This window comes from Muntiacus reevesi, chromosome 22 (genome assembly GCF_963930625.1).
Source record: "Muntiacus reevesi chromosome 22, mMunRee1.1, whole genome shotgun sequence".
NCBI classification, from domain to species: Eukaryota; Metazoa; Chordata; class Mammalia; order Artiodactyla; family Cervidae; genus Muntiacus; species Muntiacus reevesi.
Window position 1 is genome coordinate 25,170,657 of NC_089270.1, and position 4,462 is coordinate 25,175,118.

At 39.1% G+C, this 4,462-nt stretch overlaps 1 non-coding gene across 1 annotated transcript; it reads left to right on the forward strand.

Annotated features, from left to right (window-relative positions):
* Positions 1–972: 972 nt before the first annotated feature.
* Positions 973–1,045, forward strand: TRNAG-UCC (transfer RNA glycine (anticodon UCC)). Its single transcript has one exon. It is a non-coding gene; the product is annotated as a tRNA-Gly (tRNA).
* The last annotated feature ends 3,417 nt before the right edge of the window (positions 1,046–4,462 follow it).

Genomic DNA, 4,462 nt, shown 5'->3' on the forward strand with positions numbered 1-4,462 from the left:
CTATTAGCACACACAGAAGCATCTTAGATTTATAGAAAAAGTAAGTTTTCTGGGAATAATTATTGATATTTTAACATATGAATAGTTTAGGTTATAACCTTTGGGGAAAGTGTCTGTAGTAGGAATAAGCAAAAAAAGACAGGATATTCCAGTAAGGTTTTGCAGACAGAGAAAAGCCAGCTCCAAGGAAGAAAGCCTTGGCCTCCTGCCTGGCTCCAGCTGGGACGCCTTGAGATCTCGAGCCCCCAGGTCCATCTGTCTTGTCAGCACTCTTCTGTTTCTAGGTTAAGGAGCTCAGCCTTCTCAGATGTGGCTTGAGAAACATAGCCTCCTAATCCTGGATTTAAGAAGGCTTAGGAGTGAGGAGGAGGCAGGAGTGAGCAGTCTTCAGGGGTTGGCCCTGGGTGTGAGCGAGACACCCCAGCTGAGCAGCCTCCTCCTTCAAATCCTCCCACAGGCCTGATCTGACCGAGATCAAGGGCCGCCTATTGCCAGGAGGCAGGGAGCCCCGGATGCTTGGCCAGGACTGTGGATGTCTTCTCTTGCTTTCTGGGGGCAGGCATGCCAGACTAGGTCTGCACCTGATTTATTGGACTCTAGATCTGGAAGAAGTCCAATCAGCCTGGGATCCCTGAGCCACCTTTGAAGATAAGATGGGGACCATATCTTTGTGTTAAAGAGTTTTCTGCCTCGTTGTGACTGGTAGTAAAAAATACCAAAGAAGGTAAGAGCTTTCTTTCTAGCCTGATGTACAGAAATGGTTGAGACCACGAGGGCAACAAACTTCCATTTCACATGGGAAATAGGTGCAGGTTTGGCCTGGGGAGAGAGTCAGAGCAGGCCCCTTTGTTTGCTGTGTGTTTCAAGGTCTTCAAGTCCTGGATGATGAATCTTCCATTTCTTGGGTTTACTTAGTGGGCAGATAAACAATCACCTACATTTCAGGGGAAAAAAAAAGATAATGCTGGGACTTCCCTGGTGGTCCAGTGGTTAAGACTTTGCACTTCCATTGCAGAGGGCACAGGTTCAATCCCTGGTCAGGGAACTAAGATCCCACATGGTGTGGCAAAAAAAAAAAGATAATGTCAGCGATAGATGATACTAAGTTAGATCCTAGAAGGCAAGGACTCTCACCCATGCAGTGTAAATATGCCAGTTACCTGAGAAGGTGGCTCAGCTGGGGAATCACCAGAGAGGCATCTTTTAGTCATTACTGAATGATGCTGCTTCAACTGTCTGGGGCCATATCAAGCTCATTTTTCATCTTTGATCTTACACAGTTTTCACTGTTTCAATTTTTGCCCTGAGAATTATTTTACTTCTTTCGATTGTGTGTGCTCCCAAAACCCAGACATTTTAGTATACAGCATGGATCTATAGGCAAGTTACCAATGGTCAAAGCAAGCTGTGACTCATTGGTGGAGTAAATCATTATTGAAGTCCCTTCCAGCCCTAGAACTACAGGTATCTAGGTTTATTTCAGTTGGTTTGGTCATAATGGCTTCTCACTTTACCTCATACTCAGAATCTGCTTTCATGACATCTCTTATATCTGGGAACCATTTTGAAGATTAAAAAGACATACTGCTTTTTTCCTTTATTTCTTTATTGTTAACTAACATAAGCTAGGCGAACCTTTCATTTTGATATGCAAGGGGTAAAGATAACAACTCTTTGACCATCCTTGATATAATAACCTTCAAAAATAAAGTTGAGTAGGATAAAAGTAAGGGAGGGGAGAAATATAGAAGTGGAATCCACTCTTGATATTTAGTCTGTACATCTCACAATGCTTCCTGAAGAAGAGCTAGAGAAAGATTCATCTATGTGGTGTAAAAATAAATCTGGCATAAAGTTTATTCAATGACTTTTTAATGACTCTCCACCCTGTGGCAGGTACTGTGCTAAGTCCTGGAGATAAAAAAGATGAATTTGTTAACATACAGTCTTTGCTCTCAAGGAACTCACAGTCTAATGGTAAAGAGACACAAAAAGAAAACTATAATATGGTGTTACAGTGATGAAAATGTTGACAAAAATTCAATTACTTATTAAGAAGAAAAAAAATTCTTTTTTTTTTTTTGAGCCAAAATGAGGATTACAACCCAGAAAGCAGATTCTCAGGAAACTCTGAGTACTGTTCTGCCTCTTGAAGGCACAGTCATATATATTTTGGAGACAAAGAATCATACATACATCAAAATGGCTAATTGGATTCTTGGCAAGGACTGATAGTCAATTCTAGGCTGTCTAATAGGACTTTGACAATTTTACTCTGTATGTACATTGTGCATGCCCATTGTTTAATGCTGAACTATAAATATAATCAATAGTTTCAAGTCAGTTAAACATCATTGATTTAGGTGGAGTTTTGAATATACATTGAGAGGCACAAGAGATTATTACTCTATAAATGACACAGAGCCCAATCAATATAGAAAGCCAACAACAATAGCAAAGTCAGAAGCAAAAATTTAAGCTGTGAATCCTCAGGGCTTACTCATTTACCCCGAATTTCATTTAGACTAGAAAGGGGATTGTTCAATGAAGAAATCCTATTTTATACGTGAGTCAGTAGATAGTTAAATTGGCAGATTAATCTGGTATGAAAGCACAATTTCAGTCTGAATTATTGAACAAGTTTCCCATTTCAAAACAGTTTTAAAAATCAAGAGCCATTTGATTTTGCAACATCACTTTCCCATTATAGAAACTTCAGAATTTAGTAAATTAATCAAATGTAGTAAACAAATATGGTATATGCTAAAAGGGAAATATTTTATAGATTAGAGGAACATCTGAAGTCAGTGACAAGAATTATGAGGGGCCTGTTGTTGTTGTTGTTTGGTCATTAAGTTATGTCCGACTCTTTGCAACCCCGTTGACTGCAGCATGCCAAAAATTTAAAAAAAAAATTTTTTTATATCAGCCTTTTATTGACCAAGGAATCTGATGATAGCTCCAACTATTGGTTAAGTTGTCTCCAGTGACTATACTTTGTGACAACTTTAAAGAATTTTCCTTCCATCTGGATAGGAAGGATAGGATTTCCTTCCATCTCATCTTTTCCTTCCGAAAGGATAGCTAGAAATAAAACATTAACTTTAACTTTTGGTAGAGAGTTAGATGTTTAATAAACAGTCAACTGAACTAGTAAGATGGGTCTTACAAGCCAGATGCTAGGGTTAGCTGTCTGCTACTGTTATCATCTTCTTCTCCTCCTAGGCTTGGTGATTCTTGAATTAGTTGAAGTCAGGTGGTAGAAAAGGCTTGAAGTCCATTTGAGTGGAGGGGCCTTTTAAAAATGAGAGATGTGAAGGAATTCCCTGACCTTCCAGTGGTTAAGATTCAGTGCTTTCACTGCTGGGGCATGGGTTCGATCCCTGGTTGGAGAACTAAGATCCTACAAGCCACACAGTGCAACCAAAGAAAATAAATAAAATGAGAGCTATGAATCCATTAATGTCTTTCAGTCAGGCTGCATATGGATTAGTTAATGATACCTGAAAAGGTTCTTGCCATCATGGTTACAAAGAATCTTTAATTTGGTGTCCTTTTCAATAAACAAAACCTTTGTGTTGTAATCCATGATCCTTAAGGTTTTCATATCCTAGAAGCTTGCTATAAAAAGAGTTGGTTACCATTTTTTAAGTGTCTCAATAAGGTTCTGTAAATAATGTAATAATATTTCTTTTGAACTGCTGTGGGTGAAAGTTTCCAAAAATATTGTCTTCTCTATAAAACCATTTTCTCGGATGCCCAATGGGGTAAAGAATGTACATGTTGAAGTAATGGCAAATGTGCTTCAATAGACACTACAAGGTTTTTTGGGGGAGGGGCATTTTATCAGGTCTAAACCATATTTGTGTGATGGAATTAAAATTTTCCCTTTCTGTTGCTATACGGTATCTGTTTCTTTTCTTTCATGGTGGATTCCTGAGCCTGTAGGAAGAAATCTTATTTCCTTTGCAGGGTTAATGGAGAGCAGTGAACATTCTCGAGGCTGGGCAGAACCGGTGTTTAAAGTTGCTTCTTTGACTGTAGTATCAGCGAACTGATTTGCGTTAGCTTCCACAGTGTCAGATTTGGAATGCCCTGGTGTTTTCATAATGGCTCACTGTTTTGGCAGTTGTATAAGAATGAACAGCTCTGCGACCTGTTTTTCATATTTTGGGGGGGGAGTTATGGGTTAAGCTTGGGTGAAGGCAATTAGTTCAGCTTGTTGTGCTGACTTTCTGGTCAATAAGAGCTCTTTAGTTATGTCCATTGTGGGCGATATTGCATAACCAGCTCAGTCATGTCCTGTTCACCCCTCAAGTAGGATCCATTTGTAAATCAAGAAGGTCAGCCTATCAATGGAAGCAAAAAGATAACCTGTTAACAAAATGCAGTTTGGTTGTTTTCTTCCTGTAGTACTGGAAACAAAACTGTAAGGTTAAGGTTATTATATAGAATCAAGATA